The sequence below is a fragment of the Poecilia mexicana genome, unplaced genomic scaffold, assembly GCF_051168715.1.
Source record: "Poecilia mexicana isolate PSO_F unplaced genomic scaffold, ASM5116871v1 scaffold_11, whole genome shotgun sequence".
Classification (NCBI taxonomy): Eukaryota; Metazoa; Chordata; class Actinopteri; order Cyprinodontiformes; family Poeciliidae; genus Poecilia; species Poecilia mexicana.
In genome coordinates, this window is record NW_028263380.1 from 12,182,469 (window position 1) to 12,201,832 (window position 19,364).

The 19,364-nt window shown below is 40.6% G+C and overlaps 1 protein-coding gene across 3 annotated transcripts in view; it reads left to right on the forward strand.

The window, feature by feature from the left end:
- The window catches only part of elmo1 (engulfment and cell motility 1 (ced-12 homolog, C. elegans)), a 98,784-nt gene that overhangs the window by 12,385 nt on the left and 67,035 nt on the right, over nucleotides 1–19,364 (forward strand). The window contains exon 1 of one of the 3 annotated variants that reach the window (XM_088010206.1): nucleotides 15,253–17,562. The exons of the other annotated variants lie outside the window; for them this stretch is intronic. The gene's annotated coding sequence lies outside the window, so the exon portion shown is untranslated. Of the gene's footprint in view, nucleotides 1–15,252; nucleotides 17,563–19,364 lie in introns of those variants that run through there. 3 annotated transcript variants of the gene reach the window in all.

Genomic DNA, 19,364 nt, shown 5'->3' on the forward strand with positions numbered 1-19,364 from the left:
TTTTCCTCGGGCAGGGTGAAGTCTTGGTTCATGTTTTCATTTGCTCCCATGTTTATTTTCTGTCTTCAGAGTTTGCGGTCCTAAGAAAATTGATTTTAAATTTGTCACTGGTCCAAAATGCAAACAGTAGCTATGCAGTTAAGCTGTTATGTGTTTGCTTTAACATACTGAAAAATAACACTGGTGTCAAAATCAGCAGAAAAATTAAACGGGTTTGTGAGAGTAACCATTGAGGGAGCAGGTTTTTCTTCTGCCTGTTGGTACTAATCGGTGTTTGTGCTCTCTTATCGCTCCCGCCTGCTGCTGCGGTTGTGTGTGGAGCTACAGGTTTTTCCTACCATCTGAGACTAAACATCCAGTGATTGTTTTGGCTCTCTCAGACTCAGCTGAGACGCCGTCGTTTTGTGGCCCGAGCAGATCCCCCATCTGTGAGCCACCTGCTTTACCTCGTGTCACCCTGGCCGCTCGGCGCCGTCCACGCATCAGACTTTCCCCCCGTTTCCTGCAGATGTTGCGCACTGTCCACACGCCTGGCCCTCATCTTGCACTTCCCCGCTGCGCTGCACCGGAGGATAAATGCGGCTGCATCTCGGCTCGCCGTGCTCGGCTCTCATCGAGAGCAGAGGTACGGCAACGGCAGACGAGCCGGGCTTAATGCTGCCTCCGGGGCACGCTACCGTGTTTGTTCTTTTTGCTGTCTGAAGGAGCAGACTTAGTTCCCGGTGTTTGTATTTTTATTCATGAGTGTCTGACTTGTTTGGCTGGATTTTCCAGCACAGACAGCACTGCGACAAGAAAGGCTCAGCTAGGGAAGGGAAGTTTTACATCAACAGTAGCGAGACCTGTTTAGAGCACTGTGTACATTTAGTACCTTTACAGCAGTGATTTTGCGTTAAGGGTGCATTATGCCAGCGGTAATGGGCCTCTTCTGAACCGCGGCTGGAAGGTGACCCACTTCCTGCCTCTGTCTGCATTAGTACCCATTCACATCCTGTTGACAGAAAGTGTGAGCAAGAAAGGTCAAGAGATGCAGACACTGCCCAATGTTACAAAACAAGTTGTTAATGGTTTTAGCAAGATTTCAGTGAAAATATTTTTGATTTAACCCCATTAACACAAAACTCTTTAGTGTACTAATATTTTCAAAGAAATATTCCTACTAACAGGCAATTATTATTGCCTATTTCATTTGTAATAAAGTTACAAATGAATAGATGCCAAGATTTTTAAAATGGCATTATAATCGGTTAGATTTCCATTTAGGTGACTCTCATGGCTGCTTCACTTACTGTAACTCCAGATTGGCTGGTAACGGAGGCGAAACCTAACAGCCGGTCTTCAATTTCAAACATTTTGTAGCCGTTTATGCAACAATAAACAATTTTTTTTTTAAACCATTGCACATTTTAATTGTGCTGTTGTTTAGACAAAGAACAGTGATTACCCACGTAGCAAATGGAGGACGGAGGCGTTGCGCCACCAGTTATCTTCCTGTAGGGGAAAAACGTACCGAGAATTGAGCATTCAGAGCACTTCTGGTCAAAGTAACAGTCTGATGTAAAAAGTCCAATAGTAAATAATAAAGGTAGCAGAGTTTTAAGTGAACACTGTTTTACGCTTGCTTTTTTTTTTTTTTTTTTATTAGGTTGGCAGTCTGACACAAAAAAATGGTTGATGTGTTTTATTTTCAGGGCGTCTCGGCCAGGAAGATCACTAGTGGCACATTACCTCTTACCTCTGTTTCCCCCCCCCCCCCCCCCCACAAATAATTGTTGGCTGCAGTGTGAAGAACTACCCAATTTAAATTTCCCTACGATTTAAAGGTTCATAAAATAGTGTTGGTTTAAGACTGCATAAAAACCCACTTTGGTTTGACCCCCTTTCAGGTCTTAACTTCAGGGTCGGGGATAGACTAACCTGGATTTATACCAAATGGTTATCTACTGCTGGTAAAATACAGACTGTTGCATCAAACTCCTTCTAATAGATGGTTCTTTCATCTATAACCAAAATTCCACAGTCTGTTTTTCCAAATTGTTTTGCTATTTTGTTGTAAATTTTTATTTAATTGGGGGGAGGGGGGGAATCACTCCTAAAACTAACTGAATTGTGTGAATGTGATTCAAATGGTCCCAGTAATTTTTTAGAGCAGTGCAGAATGTGACATTAACAAGCGACAAAGTTGTTGTCGCTTGTTAAGCGACAACAAGTTTCACAAGTTTAAAAGTAGTGCTTAACAAGCACTACTTTTTGCACAAAAAGTAGTGCAATGAAAACATCAAACGACAATCTAAATAGATTTGAATTTGTTTAAGTCTGACGATAACTGTCATTGACGCTAACATTAGAATTGTTTGTGATGGACTTGATTTTCTATGTGAAACTACAACACTGAGACTGAGGAGCAACAGGTGGAGGAGGGGCTTCTCTGCCTTGCACTTGCACACTAACAACTGCTTTAACAACAGAAATGTAGCCGTTTTCAAACTGTGACTTTTTAAAACTTGAATATTCGGAACCAGACGATGCCTCCCGCTTGTACAATCTTTTATTTTTTATTTTTATTTTAGTTAGGGTCGCATAGTTTCAGTGACATCCTACCCGCAGAAATATAAAACCAGACTTGAGAAATGCCCACGACTGCTTCTCGTCTTTCCCCTGTTCTTCCCTTCTCTTTCGCTGCTGCACATAAATGTGTATTACATGTAATTAACCCGTAAAAGGCAAAAATAAGTTCTTTGAATCTTCAGCTCCTGTCCAAAAATAGTCAGCCTCCGGCCTCATTTCATTTCTCTGCCACAAGCAGAGCCCCCACCCACAGTCGTTCCCTTTAACTTGACAATAATAGATCAGCTACAAGCAGAGCTCAAACGAGTGGTTTTGAACTCGCTGCAGAAGAAGGCATGAAAAGGACTTTAGCAGAGGCCAGTCACCACACTGTTTGGGTGGAGGAGAGCTGGCACCTGCGAATGACTGACCACTTGGGTATGAAGCCTCTAAGTCGGCCGGTAAATACAGGGAAGGGAAAGTATGCGTGGTGGAAAGAGGGGTTTTTCCGTAAAAAAAGAAAGAAAAGTGGGACACAAACAATTAATAGAAAAGCGGCAGGGAGTTGAAAGTTGAGGGTTTGTAATTTAAAGGGCGAGGCCAGAGATGGGGCATCTGTCAGGCAAAGGGAGGGCTGTGTGGTGAGCCTGTGCACCATGCGGGACATGGAAGTTAGGGAAAGAAACCGAGCAGACAAGAGCAAGCATCTCCGAGACGGAATATATATATAAAAAAAAGGAAAACAGCGTGCATGGAAAATATTTAGAAAACCAACTACACCATATTATTCAGAAAGCTTGAGCTCATGTGTGGCTGTGTGTGTCTGAATGGTACTGATGAGCCGTCGGGAGCTGGTGGAAAAAAAACAAAACAAAAAAAAAAAAAAACGGCGTGTCTCCAACAGAGCAGGCAGGCAGTCATTCAGCGTGGCAGATAGGCAAAGAGCGAGCACCGGCAGGGTGGGGAGCAGTGTTCTGGTGTGACCGGGTTCTGGAGCCACAGAGGGCAGGGCGGTTTGTGTGTGCACCCTGAATTAAGGGTTAGGTGGGGATGCGCGGGGGTGTTTGATGCACAACCGCAGCTGGGGTTGTGAGGAGGAGTGGCGAGGTGTGTGGACATGGAAGGGACAGAGAGACAGCTGGCAGGCCAAAGGCTACGTGTAACGAGGAGTGTGTGTGGCAGCCACAGTGACTCCTTTGTTCCCACTCGCTTGTGCCAGTCTCAGCGAGTGGATGGCCTATCTGTGAAGTGACTGAACCCTTTCATTGCACCTAGACCAGATACACAGCCTAGCTTCGCGCTCGGCCTCTGCTCGTATGAATAGGAGTGTGACACAACACATGCGACCCACCGGAGGAGACGAAGCACGATGCGGCGCTCGGGAGATGAGACGAGGCTTTAGCAACATTTGTAAGAATTTTTGTTTTTATAAGGTTTTACAAATCACATACTACTGTGCTTCTAAAGCTCTGGATCCCAAACATATCGGCTTCCGAGTCGTGAAATAATGTTGTAGGAGACTCATGACTCCCGCCGCTTGAATACTGAAAGCAAAACTGTAACATCATAGGTCTAATATACTTTTTCTTATTTCTTGCAGCATTACTATACATATAAATGTGCTGGTTACACATCATTATTGTTATATAGCTTGTTTTTTTGTTGTTTTTTTTAAAGATCCAACTGGTGTTGATTTGAAACCTGTGGGTTGTTGGACCCTACTTTAAAAACCTTTGTTCCATAAAATAAAATCTGTAATCGGTGATGAATGGTGCTGCAGCGACACAACTCGAAAGTTTTGGCTTTAAAACTATATTCTTCATGTTTGAAAAATTCAGTCTATTGGATTCAGCAGGTGGCGGTAACTACATCTACGTTCAAAACAAGAAGATCCTAAGCACGGCTAAAGCACTGCTAAGATGATTGACGTCGTTTCCCCTTTGCTCTCAGTAATGAACTCTTCAGGTCACATCAGTGGTTTTCCTTGCCTGGATCTGAATTTAAAAGCTCGGATTGTTGCATTTTCGTAAACGGGTCATCAGATATAGTCTGCTTTCAGCTGCAGTGTGAACGTGGCCTAAGTTGAACGTTGCTTTGAAAAACTGTGTAGTTGCCATCCGTTAGCCAGTAGTTGCATTTTGTCTGGGAATGCCGAATGTTGCCATGCAGATTGTTCAAAGGGCCATTTATGCTCCCATCGTGCAAATCAATTGGTCCGTTTGTTTCTAGCACTGCCCTCATGTTTTTAAAATATTTATTAAGTTGGCGTTGTTGTTGGAGGATGTCGCCACTTCGCGCCATTATCTTTTCCATCCTTTTTTGTCGGTCACATGTTAGCTTTGCGACGCCACACACACAGCCCTCACAGTTAGCAGTTATGTGACACACCAGGGCAAGAGCTACTTCCCTTCTTATTTCAAAATTAGAGAACGTCGACAAAAATGTTTAGCAAGCGCCAAACGCTCAATTCAGAGACACTTTCAGAGTGAGTGTTTAAGTCTAAAATCATTGTATCTAAGCAATACAATAATTGGTAGGATGTTGTCCTCCAGGCAAAGTCACAAATTTTCCACGTTAAGGCCACGCACCCTCCATGTTTGTCTTCTCACAAGGAGTTTGTTATGACAGATGTTTTTCCACAATAGAGCCAATAACCATGCTTTCCATAATGTTAGTGCTCCCGTATAACACTTATTACGCTCACGATGATAGTCATCAGTGGTAACATAATTGCAGCACCAGTAGCCTGTGTCCTCTCCTAATTTAACGAGTGCTGTTTGTGCAGCCTCTGGAGTTACAGTGTAATAAAGTCTTTTTTTTTTTTTTTTTTCTTTTTCCTTGTGCACATGTGCACCATTTCTGTGCTGGTTTGGGACAAAATATTGTCACTGCCTAGAATGAGCTCATCAGGGTGCAAGGTCACATGAGAGCCATTATTTGATCTCTCTTGTAATAAAAAAAAAAAAAAAACTATGCGAGTGTGTGTGTGTTGATGTAGGCATTTATCTTTCGCTGCACAATTAGGTTCTTCGGATTACCAGAAGTCTTTTAAAACCACAAGCTAATGGAGGGAGGATTTACTTAATAGCTTATTTTTCTCTCTTTATAAAAGTTTAACCCCACAGCACCCAGTTTGTCTCTACCAACTGCATTTCGTATCGATTCTAGATGTTCGGGAAGCTTTGGTGATGCTTGACTTCCTCTTCTGAGAATCTGCTACACCAATGTCAAGTAGGACATGTAAAAATAGCAATGAATCTGTGCGCATCTCAATCTAGGCTAGCTCGAGCCAACAGGGGATAGAGCATTCAAAGCTGGGCAAAATGACGGTCAAACTGGCACTTAAGTGGAGGGAATGCTCTCGAAAATGTGCCGAGTGGCAGTTTAGGTCTTAACACATTTTATAGCCACTGAAGAGGCAGCAACGGATTATAAATTGGTGAGTTATAATTATGGCATGACCTTTTGGTTATTACGTGCTTCAGTGGAGATGGTAATCCTCTGAGCTATTGAATTTAGCTAAGTGGAGACCATGTTTCCATGTAGAGATGTATATGATGTCCACCGCAGTTAGCAGTCTGTGAGAGACTAAAACATGGGCTTTGCAAATGACACCAATCCTGCCTCACCTTTTGTTTTTTCCAAAGCATTGAAAATCGCACAGAACCCCAGACGACCCTGGAGAAGATGTGTATGAAAATGCGATGTATAAGTAAAATACATCGCGTTTTACTTATAAGTATAAGTAAAAGGGGAAAAAAATGCAGATGAAGCAAATATTTTCTCTCTCATGATCTCTTCTCTGCTTGTTTTCTGGAGGGTTTGGGTTCAGGGACCGAGATGATTGATGGGCAATTAGTGTAACGTCTATCATCCATAATACTTTTTCATTTATTGTGCCAGCAATAAACTTGACACACCTCTACAATTGTTACTTTTACCAATTTTTTGAGAGTAGCAGTATGCATCAGTACTTTTGAAAATATGAATAAATACGGCTGCACTTCTTAAAATAATTGGTGTCCTGAAGTAGCCTATTCAGTAATTACATTTTTTCATTTATTTATTTATTTTTTAATAGCAGTGTTTGTGTTTGTGTGGCTCTGGCCGTCACAATATTCAGTCCCAGACTGACATGCAATCTATTTCCAAAAATATTGCTAAATTTCACAATGCTTTTTATCATCACTTATCATTTTTATAATAAACACCTCAACTAACTTTTAAGTCTGCCTCTCCCATCCCTAGTGTCCAATGTACTTTTCCTTTGTTGATGTAACCCTTATGTTTTATAACAAGACCCAATTACAACTCATAACCATTTTTCTGGCACAAGTAACAGAGTTTATTTAAAATGTCCTGGTTTGCTTCCTGACAAGCTTCCCCAAGGGAAACGGGCCCACTGATACTTCACCATGCACTCTTGATGCCCTTGAACCAACTACGTTTTTACAGTCTTGCATAAATAATAAAAATGTGAATTTTTAAGATTCAATGGTTTGAAGTGCAGTATTTGACGTGTATAATAGGGACATTATACACATTTGTAACTAGCAAATAACATAAATGGAAAACATTCTTTGTCAGACATCTTGACTTAAGAGTTTCTATATCGAACGACCTGCGGTGATTAAGGGCAGTTTAAAGTATTTAGTTAACCTCATAGTGTTGTTTTTGGACGGTGGGAGGAAGCAGGAATAGGACTTCATTCCTATCCGCAAGCGACTCTGATAAGCTCTAGATTCACTTGTTTAATCGCAATAATATATGAACAAATAATCTTTCTGTGCACAGAACTGTCAGGATTTTCCCCGATTGCTTTTGCTGAGTGAAATGCCGTAGTGTGCCTGGTGTTTCAACAACTTGTCATGGAAACACCCTGACCCCGGGATGCACAATCCCGCAACATTTATCTCATTGTAACACATGCTGTCCTTGATTTTGCAGTGAGCAGGAGGATTTAAGCTCGTGTAATGTAACAAAGCAGATCTAAAAAAGCCATCTGATCATCAGCTTAGCTGTAACCTTTTAGTTTAAAACCCAAAGACTGCAACCATAATTCTTCAGCTTTTTATATCCAACTTTTAGTGTCTCATAACTTTTTATGCTTGCCGTATATAACTTTTTCCCCCCACAAATTTGGTCTTTAAAGTCTGTCTTTCTTATTGTGTTATAATTGAATAAGGTAGGAAAACATAATCACTTAGTTTTTTGTTTTTTTTCTTTTACTTACAATTGTTATTTTACTGATTATTGTTTGAGGCTTCGCACTGCAGAGTTTCATGCTGTAGTGCTGTTTTCACCCTGGCCTGCTTTAAAATGTTTTGAGGTTCTTTAGAGTTTACATTTTTTTAAAAATCACTTTTACACAGATTTGTGTAAAAAAACAAATCTTTAGCTTTATTTTACAAAGCTAAAAAAACACGGTTTGTGTTTTTTAGGATGTCTGTACAATCTTTGAACAATTCCTCACAAAGGGCTTTAAACAGCAATAGCGGAACCAGTTATGGAAATGCTTGGCTTGCAAAATTATTAAAACCCTGTGAACTTTTTCAAAAAAAAAAATTACATCCCAACCACACTTTTCAGTTGGTTTTGTAAGATATTTATGCGACAAACTAAAGGATAATTGCAAGGTGGAGGGAAAAGGATACCTGTATGCCATTTTTTAAACAAATATATAGTTTACATTCTTCGTTACCTTCTCCCCTCTATACTTCGTAGAATCACTTTGGCTGCAATTACATCTGCCACTTGAACTTCCACCAGTGGGGATGGTGAGCTGTGTTGTATTAAATTCAACACAGGAATCTATTAATCATTAGATGACTTCTAAAGGTAGTTGCACTGAATTTTATTTGGGGGTATCTGATTATAAGGGGATGTATAAATATGAATGTCACAATTTTCTAATACTTATTATATGCTGCTGTGATTGGTTCATCACATAAAATATCAACAAGATACAGCGAATCCATGGTGTGATATGACAAAAAAAAAGCAAGACTATGTGTTTCTTAACTTTTATTAAGATTGCATGACACATGCCTCCAGCATAGAATATGATTTTTTTAAAGTTGTTTTTGAGATCACGTTGACCAAACGCTAATTGGTCTCCTTTGCCACTCTGCCCATGATGTCAGGCAGTATGGAGTTATGCTTTCTCTCTAAAATGAGTGAGACTAAACCTTCAGTTCCAGCATTGTTCTCCCATAATCCCTGCATCTCTATTCCGAGACTCGCCGCCTGCTCGGAAGACGGGGCACAGCTCATTTTTCCAGCCTGGTTTACTTTTCCCGTAACGCGGGGGCTTTTTTGTTTTCATTGATCAGCTGTGCCAACGCCGAGTTAATGATGGGCATCGATTATCTAGATAAAGGAATATCCCTCAAGAGCAGTGTTGTTTGCTGGGATCAGAGATCTTTAGGTTGTGTGCATCTTTTTCCTATTGTCTGGTGCGTTCTTCTTCTGACGTCTGAGTTGTAATTTTAGCATATTTTGAGGAAGTGGAGCTTCTTTTTTTTTTTTTTTTTGTAAACTTCGAAGACTGTTGCACTTGACCTCGCCGAAGTGAACGAGCCGTGCCAGTTAAAGCAGAGTGAATGGAAGTCTGTTTTTCAGGAATTCTGGCCTATTTTAAGAACCAACCAGAAAGCAATTTGATTACACAATCGCTGCTTTTGTAGGGGAGATATTTTTTGCTGCTGTGGGAGACTTTGTATGAGCCAGAGTACAGCCGGCATATGGAAGTGGAGAGGTATTGATTCGCCTGGCGGGAACAAAGTTTGATTGGTCACACATGGCGGCGTGGGACTGCAGCTCATCATGACTTAATGTCTGTCCTGATGTCTTTTTTTTTTTTTTACTTCTCCCAGTTTCATAATCTGAACTACATAGTGATATATATAAAAAAAGGGGTCAGTTTATGTTTAAAAAGGTATTTCTGAAATGCGCCCACTTGGACTGAGAGGGGGTGTAACGGAGATGCTCTGATGCGCTGACTGTTCTGACAAAGTAGTCAAGGTCACTCCATGATGGAGGCGTTTTTTTTTTTTTTTGTTCTGGTTGTGAATGAACAATGCTTCGGTGGTCTTTCCTAAGGACTCATCGCTCTCCACCTCCTCCAACACAGCCACACATACACCGACATATACATGCAGGCTCTCACAGAGACACAATGACACTACAGACTTGTTTCCATGACTTTCTTCTCTAACCAACCGAAATGCGCCATCTATTCCCTCCTTAGTCACATGACCTGACAGGGGTTTTTTGTTTGGTTCCTACCATCCCCACCATATTTTACCCCCCCCCGTTCACCCAAACACGCACAGACGAAGGGGTCCAGTGAACTTTTTCAGGATGACTTGTTCCTTGAAACGTGGCCCCAGAGGCTTTAATCACTATTGTCCATGGTGATCATCCAGAAAGGAGACCCCACCCCCCACCCCCTCTGCTCTCTGCTGCTTTTGAAGCACTTTAATGTTCCCTGCGACACAAACTTCTGCGTTTCGAAACAAGAGAGGTCGGCTTGAACCAAGTTCAAGTTTTTAAGGATAAATGAATTCAGAGTCCTGTGCGGAGGGGATAGTAGAGGCTGCGGTTTGAGTAGAAGCTGGAGAAATTTCTTGACTGTTTGGTGAAATACAAAGTTTTTTGTTGCTTAAATACTTCCTAGACACAGCAAACAACTGGCAAACAGCTCACTGATTCGCAAAGATATACGAAAAAAACGTTAAAGTCGAACTATTTTCCAGGTAGTTCGACGACAGGATTACTTGGTAAAATCCTTTTCATAGATGATAACTATACACTGATGCATTGTTGCTGTTTCTTAGATTCCTTCCTGTTCCTTTAAGTATCCATGCTTTCTCATCCAGCATCATTCCTTTGGACGAGCCAAGTAAGACCACAGAGGCCTGCAGCCAGGCCCCAGCATCTGCGGCTCTGAGGACGCACACAGCATAGCTGACATGTTTATCTCCCAAACCTAAGTCTTTAGTTTGGGTAATTTAGAATTCCCTTCTAGGAAGAGTACAATTGCAGACTTCTCTGTCTGCAAATATAATTTATGTTCTCTTTCTGCTTAATTAGCCACTATGTGACTTCCCAAGTCTAACTTTGTGAGAGATATTAGTTTGTCTTTGCTGATTATGTTCATTTTTATTGGATGCAAAGCTACTGGTACAAGTTATACACACTTTTAAGCTCTTTTCCAGACACAAACTTAGTTCTTTTTTTAAATCCAAAAGTTCGCTTTGGATTTATGAATCTGAATGGACAGTCAGATGAATGAATGATGGAAGATGAGGTGGATGGATGATGGACAAACAGATTAAATGACAAATGGACGCACACAAGGATGGATGGACAAATAGTTGAATAAGAAACAGATGGATGGATTGATGGATAAGTTGATGGACTGATTAGATGATGGACAAAGAGATGGATGATCAGATTGATTGATGGAGGATGGATAAAGAAATGTATGAATGACTGGTTAGACGGATGCGTAATTAATGGATGGAGGATAATTGATGAAAAACATGAATAGATAAAGAGACGGACAAAAAATGGATAAAAGCTGATGGATAGGTAAATGGACAAGTTGATGAATGATGGACCAGTGGATGGATACATGGTCATAAGGATTGGATGATTTTTTTTTCCACATTAATTTTTTTTTTCCACCTGGAAAATGTCTAAATCAAACTCCGTAGTTTTCCGTTCGCCTTCTGTGTGTGTGTTTGTGTTTCTTTGCTGTTATAAAAGCTTCCTGCTCCAGATCAGCTTTCTTGGCCACATTCCCCTAAGTCAGTCGCACTATATTCTCCTGTTTGACAGAAATACACTGTAGAGAGAGTGGGTGTTTGACCTGATTATGCTGCTTCCAAAAGGCCCCGAGAGCACAGGGTCACATCGTCAGTGACTCAGTAACCCTGTGGGTTCTCCCACTATTTCACACTCGCGCTCATTCTCCCTCTTCCACACCGACGCCGAAAAGGCTTCCAGGGTAAACACCTAATTGCATGCCTCTTTTTGGTTTTAAAGCTCTCATTGCCGCCCTCGATGCTGACTGATATTGAGTTATGCAATGTGGGAGGATGGCATGTTATTTTTACATCCAAAGAGGAAAAGACATTGGGTTTGAACGGAGCACATGGCCTATTGTTTTTCTGTTAACAGGGGAATAGAGGAAAAACAACACGTATAATAGTTACCTTACGCAATGCTCTTGAATTATGCGCGCTGGAAGTGGACGGGGATTTAAATGTACGCTTTCGGTACAACGTTGCGGATTATGTTTTATAAGCTCTTAAGACATCTGAAATGATCCTGCGCAGAGATGAATCAGTGATGGATAATGACACAGTTGGACATTGTTCATTCATGAGAAACGCTTTAGGATCTGTCCAGATGGTTGCATTTGACCACTCTAGTTGTCTAGCTGTTTACTCGAATAATATTTGTTCGTTTAGACTTTATAGGTCAAACCTTACTTCTCAGTCTCAGCCCTAACCCTGGACATTAATGTTTCTATTATTTATTGTGAGTGTAAAGTAGGAAAGCTTTGCACACCACATCAGCACACAACATTGTTTTTCCTGCTCCATATGGAAGATTTGCATTGAAACCAAATGCACCATGGTAGGATAGGCTGGCTAAAGCACAGTTTTCTGGTATTCACACGGTACCCAAACAATTAAAACGTGATCTAATTTATCTGTTTTGAAAAGGAAAGCAATTATTTGAACTACAAGTAATTATAAAACATGACTTATTACAGGTTTGTTATGAGAAGTTGGTTGTTTTCATCTTTTTTCTAAAATAAATCTTACCGTATATGTATGCAATACATTTAAATACAACCAAATAGGCAGTATAATTATTGATATGACAGCATTTTTTATTTTTATTTTTTAACGGGGGAACTGTTTGATGTTTCCGTCTTGCTCACTCACTCGATGGTGCGATTATAATTGATGTTAGCAAGTGTACGTTGACGTTAATGACTCCCTCTCTGAATCATAGACATTGATTTCCATCATTTCCCTCTGCCTTGACATTTGCATAATTTCCATATTAGTTTTCAGCTTTTCCCTCGTATTACAGACGCAGAATCAAGAAAACAAAAATGTCTAGGTGACTGAACTAAGTGAAGCTGACTGTAGCCGTGAGCATGTAATTTACAGGTAATTAACTCCCTTTGAAATGGCAAAACCAGGAAATGCAGGTGTAAAGCACCCGGTGACGGCATCCACTAGGTATTTAAAAGATCAAGGATTGCATCTATAAAAAAAAAGTGACTCATCTGGAAGGTGATGTTTTGCATTTTGTCTATTCCATTTGTACAATGACGCATTTTTTTTTCATGAAACCTGTTTTCTGGTAATTGCACTGTTAGATAAGTTGGATGTCGCCACCACACATTCCAGTTATTATTTTAGGATAACAGGAGGATACTTAAACAAACCGTGGCCAGCAAGACTCTGGTAAAACACTGTGCCTGACATTTCATGCCGCATGATACACCCAGGAGTGTTTGGTCCAATTAAGAAGGTGCTGAAGCTAGCAGTTTGGCGTCTGTTGTTACTGCCTCTTTGCTCTCCGTCTCACACTCTGGCTGTTAACGTCAAACGTAAGGTAGAATTTGGAGAATTTCACAATTTGTCATTTTACAGCACCAAATATCTACTTATTTATTGGGATTTTATGTGATACGCCAAAAATATCAGAGAAATGAAAAGAAAATGGGTTCATGGTTTTTGACATTTGTTCACTTGTACAAGTTCTGAGAGAAGTTTTGTCTGTTTCACTGAGGCAAATGTCGCAGAAATGTTTTGGGATTTAATTCCAGTTGCTGTGACGTTTTGTAGCCTGACCCGCTTTGAAGTGCAGGGCGATACGCGGCGAATTTCAGTGGAGATGTGTATAGATTAATGAGCAATTTGGAAACAAAAAGGGCTCCTTTCTTCTGTTTTTCTACATTTTTGCAGTTACCATATAAACTATAGTCATCTTATGTGTGTATGTTACTGAAATGATAATTAAAGGTTAAACTCCTAAGTGGAATACAATTAGATGTATGTTAAATAATAGATAATCCCCTGAGGTTTTGTGCTCATATCTTCTCCAGAAACCATATAATTTAAGCAAATTGTGCAAATGTACTGATTCATTTCATGTTTAAAAAAATAAAAAAATAAATAAAACTTATAAATTGGAAAAATGCAGTTACAAAACCCAACCCACCATAAACCGGCTGACGTCGGTTTCTGTTTGACATGTTTTCTCAGACACGCATTTACGTTTTCGTCTCTACGCTGCCACCGTCATCCAGAGCCATTTAGGGGTGAGTGCAACCATAAGCTTGCATTCCTGAAATACCAACATTACAAACAAGCAGTCATGATGCGGGCTGCAGGCTGAGCCACGGCTCCCTGATAATGGCTTCTCGTCAGTGAGACAAACAAAAAAAATTACAGATAATTATTTTTGGTTCTTACTCAGGTCGTATTTTCCGGTTTGCGACGATAAATAGGCAGAGTGGATTGTTTTGTTGTTATTATCATGCAGGCGACGTTTAAGGCTCAGGTGCTCTCAATATGAGAGAAATTATTATTCAAGTTGCATTGCCTAATCGGCGGAAAATACGGCTAATCCTCATTGCGTCCATGCAGAATTATGTTTGTTTTTTTTTTTGTTTTTTTTTGCAGCTGCACAAACATTGAACTTACAGAGCTTGGGAACCAGACAGGTGGCGTCAAAATAATGTAAGGTGCACAATTCAAAGAATGAAATTCAATCATGCCAAATGATTTAGAATTTCTGAAATCTTATTTCCTAATAACTCCTTTGAGCCTTTGCCCGCCGGCAGAAAATTTTCCTGCTATTCCTGTTCATATAAATTCGGAAAATCCTGCGTTAAATTCCCATTTCTTAGGTCTTGAAGATATTAGGGTGTCATTTCATCACTGTAGCCTTTGAGTAAAGTAAATTACATTAAATAATCTGCTTGGTTTTCCTACAAAAAAAAACTTCTTTATGAATTTACCAAAACGCCACAAGTACCAAATAATACAATTTTACAATTTGTTTATTGAAAATGGAGACAATGCACAATATAACTCCAAGAAGAGAGATGTGCTGTACCAGATTATAGCTCTAAGTGTTCATTTCCACCTGTAGATCCCTGCTGGTGATTTTTTTATTTTTTTTAAAGGAGAAAAAAAACCCAAAACGCATAAAAACGGATAATAAGTGACCAAAAATGACCAGCATCCCAAATGGACAATTCTGGTCATTTTTCAACCTTTTTGAACAGCGGTGAGGACCGTGTAAAAAAAAAAAAAAAAAAAAAAAGACTCAGCCTCCAGGAGTAAACAAAGCCAAACAAACAAACAAGGCACCGTTTTACTGAGGCTCCGATGACTAATGAATAGTCCTTGTGCTGTGACACTATTTTACACAGTTAAATAATGAGCCATTATGAACAAAGCTATGACACACGGCACACCTACGAGGCTGAGTAGCTCGCATTTAAATCCCAGACACATGGAGACCGTTTGTGTTCGGAGACACTTTTAAGTCGGGCTTGAGACTCCTTCATCACCGTGAGGAATGGAGGGGACGTGGGGGAGGGGAGGCGCAAACTGCTCCTATGTCTCCGAGCCATCAAAGGGGAGGTATTAACATAGCCGAGAAGGTGTGAAATGATGCCAGTCGAACTCCTTTCGAGCCAAATGGGCTGCTTCACCCTATTGAGAGGTTGCGAGTTTGTTTCCAGCCCCCTTCAATATGTCGGAATGGGCGATTAACACCATCTTGCTTACAGCCAGACGAGTGTAGAAATGTTTCTGATTTTGTGTTCGTTACTGAGTGAATGTGACTTTTTTCATTTGTCATCAAGTCCAGAAAATCACTGTGTTTGTAAGTTGGTGGAAAGTGGACGAGCTGAGTGGTCGGCATCTTAAAGGGGGGTGGGGGGGTCAGAGGGAAAACATTATGGCTTTACGGCCACAATGATGTCATGTGGCTTTCAAGGCAGATGATCCACTGGTCTCTTGGGTTGAATTCACAGGCTCAGGCTCTTTGTTCAGGTTGAATAAGGAGACGGAATCAGTCATGTGTAGGTACCAGTCGCCAGTAAGTGGTGAGACGTTAACGCCAAGGCGACGTGTTTACGGGGCTGATTAAGGCAGTTCAGCACAGTAATTTAGAGTTTGACTGTGTTTCAAAGCGGGGTGGGTGACAGCTTTGAGTTGGGTTGGAACATCAATTTACTAGCAAATTGTTTGCCTAAAAAAAAAAAAAACCCAAACAACGAGAGTGAAGAGAGGTGCTAAAAGGTGCTAAAAGGCAGGACATTTAAAAGAAAAACCAAACCATTGTTGAGATTTGCTCCATTTGGGAATGAATACCTCTGTGAAGATGAGAATGCATGTAAAAATGGGACACGTGTCAGTACTCGCACAACTTGACACAAAGCAAGACAGCTGTGTCTAGGAATCATCCAAAACTACCGCAGTTTCACTTTTTTTCCGTACGTTTTTTTTTTTTCTTGCAACGCTAAACCCTTTCAGCGCGCAGCTCAGGTGCGACTAGGGTAAAAAAAAAATAAAAAAAATGCTTTCTGGTTCATGCTTGAACTGCAAAATAACAGCGAGAAAATTAAACGAAAAGGCTGTGATTTCACGAAACATTTTTGAACATCTCTTTTTCCACTGTTTACATGTGCTGCAGAGGATATCCACTTTCCGTAATGTTTGTGTTACCGTGGTCTGGACTTTAAAGTGATTCTCACAACATAATAACCTGGGCTGAACGTTATCTACACAAAAAAATTAAGCAAGCATTTCTAACATAATCACCATGCTTCCCAGCTGCTGCAAATATAACTTGTTTAGATAAATGTGGTTAATTTGTTATCTTGCTGTGCGCTGGGGCAGCTAGCCTTATTTTCTAAGGTCATAATAACATTTAAGTTTGCTTTTGCCTAAATTACTGACTCCACTGCAGCCATACACTCTTTACCCTCTGTTTGCTTTCACATATTTTTTTCCACTTGACTCAAAACCTTAGAGGGGATATAATTTTCTTCCTCTGGCTTGTTTGTTTTTACTGGTGTTGCTGGAGTGGACGAAGAAAAGATTCTCTCTGGGAATGTAAGTTGGAAGCAAATATCTTGAATGTTTGCATTTTTGGGGCTTCCAGGAACCAAAGCTGACCTCATCCTGGGTGGAGTAAACATCTGTTTTTTTTGTTGTTTTTTTTTTCGTCCCGTTCGTAGAGGATTAGCTGGGCGCTGAGTCTGAAATGGCTGTCAGTTTTGACTCGGAGTAAAAGTGACCACAGTGACAGAACGAAGCCATCTGTATGGAGGAACTTTTTTCTGCCATCAGGATTGCATGTCTTTTTGTTCTCAAAACTCTGAATACTTTTGCTTACAAAAGACATGAAATCCTGCCAAATGCTTGCTCTTGGATTATGGCAGAAAAATTCCTCCACATATCTGAACCAGAAAGTTTTCAACTTCTCCGCCTCTGGTGTGATGGATGCATTCAGTTCATGCAACTGAATCCATGAACGAAATCTTCATAGAAAGGCATGTTTTGCTAAAAAAACAAACAAAAAAAAAACAAACCTGCATGCACATTACATTTCACAAGGATTTCAGTTTCACTCTCCTTTTTCTTGAGATGTTGGTCTTTATTAATACACGTGAATAAGAACTTTGTCAGCGTCTTCTTTATGTCACTTCTTCTTTAAACTTTGCCGCCTTTTCACCAACAAACCTGTTTCCTCTTTCTCAACAAACGCCTACTTCCTCCTTCTGTGTCTCTCGGAACCCTCTCGGTTGCTCTTTTCCTCTACCCGAAGCACTGCACAGACCGTCGTGGAGCTCTCGCCTTTGGCTTGTGATGCTGAAAAAGCTCTCCGTTCGTCTGAAGTTGCTTAGAGAAAGCAGCTTTTCTTTGTTTTCTGTCGCAAAGCCGTCGCATCTTTGAGAAGCAGGTTGGTTTTTTTGTTTTTGAGGAAGACTCGCTGTTGGTTATTGAGTGTTTTTTTTTTTTTTGTGGGGGGGGGGCTGTAAGTTTTCACATCTTTGCTGTGTGTTTTCTTCACGCGACACAGGATGCAGTAGGCCTCAGGGTGTGGTGGTTGTGTTTGATCTACTTTCTTCAATGGTGCTGTCGTTGGAAACAAACGTTACCTTTAGATGCATATTCTGGAGCAGCTATAATCTATAAGTGCAGTTTATGTGCTCTTTGACTGACCCAGTGCATAAGTTTTATTTGTTTCAAGTGTAGAAGCCGTTTGTATCAGAGAGACATGAGATTTCAGAGGTTTGAGCTTTTGAGGTATCATGATTTGAAGGACGGAAACATTCTGAATGTGGTTTGGAAGAAAAGGGCCGTACTTATTGGAAAGTAATTACTAGGCAATATGAAGATCCCCACAAATGCCCTTTATGGATTGCATGTTTTCCTGTGGGGCCTTATTTTTGCCCTCCATTTTTTTCCCCCACTTTTGGCAAGTGTAGCCTCTTTTTCCTACCTCTTATTTTTTATAGCTTCCAATGTTGTGATTAACTGGGTTTTGCAGAACGTCATCCAAGGACCTCTAATTGATTCTGACTCACTTGTTTACCTCAATCTGCTTTGCTTTCCCTGATCACGTCGGCGCGCTTCGGGTTTGCTCGTACCTTGCTCTGCGGCTCGTTCTGTCCCTCTTTCACCTTACCTCTGTCGGAGGTATTCCGTAGATTCAGCCTGGCGTGTTGCTCGCTGAGGAGCACTACATCAGCTTTGTGTCACCTCCTGTGGTCGAGACTTTAGCAAGAGCTCCACTGACTGCGTTGCTGGAGTTGCTACCTGCTGGTGGAAGAGTCGTTTGACAGGATATCCTGGCTGCGGTGGTGTTGTGTCAATCGGGTTTGGTTTCTGACAAAGAGACCCGGCGGCAAGAGTCACCAAGATGTTGTCGTCTTTTCTTGTTTGGCCGCCAAGCATTTGAAGATGTAACCCATCCGCTACAATGTTATTTAAGAGGAACTAGTCGAGCGCCAGTATTTTTAAAACTGTTGGAAGTCGTATGTTTTTGTCTCAGAGGATTGATTGCACTTCCTCCTTTGGTTGAACGCCACACTCTTAAAGTACGACCCCAGACTTCACCTTTTCCCCTTTTTGTCTTCTGTCTGTATTTATAGCTCTTTTTACTGATTCCCCCCCCCGTATTCTTTTTATTGTAAATTTTAGCAATGAAGAATTACAGCTTTGAACCAAGTAGGAAAGACAATACCTCATTTATTTAAATGCTAACTAATTTATTTTACTTTTTCAAGCAGCTGGGTTTTTTTTTTACTCTTAGCTCTCTGCTCTGCTTTTGCATGAATATTTTTGCAAAAATGTCAAATCCCAGATGTGCAGACAGGATGGGTGACAAACACTGAACATTTTTTCACAACAACAGTTAAAATTACAAGTAAAATGTATTGCTTCCTAACTGTATGCAGTGACATACAGTCACAAGCCCACTGACCAAAATAGTTTGTTGTGGTTCACAAATAGTGGGAACTGGTTAATCGTTATAATAATAAATCACAAGTCTTATCACAAGGAGATTTTCATTTTTTTTTTTCGTTTAAAAAGCAAATATAACGGCTGCCAAATCCCCAATTGAGTGGGAACAAAAGCAATTTTCTGTTTTCAAGCTAGCCTTCCTTATTTCTCCTCGCTTCCTGTAACAATCTAACAAAACCTCCACCTCTAAAAAAAAATTTTCTTTTTTGCTCACAGCACATACCAAACACCTAC